The sequence below is a fragment of the Suncus etruscus genome, chromosome 4 (assembly GCF_024139225.1).
Source record: "Suncus etruscus isolate mSunEtr1 chromosome 4, mSunEtr1.pri.cur, whole genome shotgun sequence".
Lineage (NCBI taxonomy): Eukaryota > Metazoa > Chordata > Mammalia > Eulipotyphla > Soricidae > Suncus > Suncus etruscus.
In genome coordinates, this window is record NC_064851.1 from 166,133,267 (window position 1) to 166,134,622 (window position 1,356).

The 1,356-nt window shown below is 34.5% G+C and overlaps 1 non-coding gene across 1 annotated transcript; it reads right to left on the reverse strand.

Annotated features, from left to right (window-relative positions):
- Nucleotides 1-469: 469 nt before the first annotated feature.
- LOC126008434 (U1 spliceosomal RNA) lies at nucleotides 470-633 on the reverse strand. Its single transcript, XR_007495765.1, has one exon. It is a non-coding gene; the product is annotated as a U1 spliceosomal RNA (small nuclear RNA).
- Nucleotides 634-1,356: the final 723 nt, after the last annotated feature.

Consider the following 1,356-nt stretch of genomic DNA (forward strand, 5'->3'; position numbering starts at 1 on the left):
TGTATCTACAGATGACCTATTGATTGCAGATACATGAGTAGGAAGAAATAACTCAATCATGAGTCTGGAAATAGCTGCTTTTCCAGCAATAGCTGATGTGTAAAGGATTATCAAGATTAAAAATCAAAGGGTGGCAATCCCTCATGAGTCTGCTTGACAGCAGAATTTCTCTGGGGCAAAAATTTTCTTTCATAAATAAAAGGAGAGAAGAAATCCTAGAAATTCACATTTACAAAACTCAGCCTCCAACATCCTCTGTCCAATATGCTCATTTTATTGATTATGAAAATATAAAAGAGAAAGACAATTCAAAATGTGAAGGGCCACTGTGAAATGTTACTTTTTGAAATAAATTTTTGAGATCTTTAAAATAATCAATAAGCTAAAAGTCTCATGTCACATACACAGTAGCAATAAACAATTTAATTTGATTAGCTTAGATTTGATGTTATTTTCTTTTTTTTTTCTTCAGGGGAGAGCATGAACGCAGTCCCCCACTATCACAAATTATGCAGTCGAGTTTCCCACATTTGGGGAAATCACAGGGGTCAGCACATCCGGAGTGCAATGGATAGGCCTCACTCTGGGAAAACCACCTTCGTGATCATGGTATTTCCCCTGCCAGGTAAGTAGATGTTATTTTCTAAATAAAGCAAATTCCTGCTTAGAGCAACTGTGCGTTAAAACCCATTAAATATGTGAAATTAAATATGTGAAAACATGATACACTGGGCAAGAATTAATTTGAAATTTGTCATGTTGTTTTCTTCTATTTTGACTTGGGCTAGTCATTTACATTTAGAAATAGAGCTTCAAGGATGTGTGAGTTCTTAGAGTATAAGGATAATTAAATCTACCACTATGTTTTTAAATTTAAGCACCTTGGGCTCAAAGTCACCAATCAATCTTATGAGAAAAGACACAGAGAAGGTCTATCTCTTGAAAATAAGGACATCTCTCTCAAAATCAAATTCTTTCTTTGGTGCTATTTGCTAAAGTGCCTGTGTCATTGTTTACTTTGAATAGCTCCAACATTCTCTGAAAATAAGAAGGGTCTAGGTGCATAGACATAAAAAAAAAAAGAATCATAGAAATTGACAAAGGTTTGTACTTATCCACTGACCAAAGAGTTCTACTGGTTAGAATCATGGATGAAAAACAAAAATCACTCTACTTCACAGAACTCTAAAAATGAACATTGGTTCTACCACCTGGTAGTTTCCAAAAGAAAGAAGTCAAATCCATTGTGCTTTCTGAATTTTGGTTCTCAAAATGTACAGGTTTGAAAGAATTTTGTTGTCATCCTGATCAACTTCTTCATCTGACATTGAAGAACCCAGAATCTATGAACTCTAG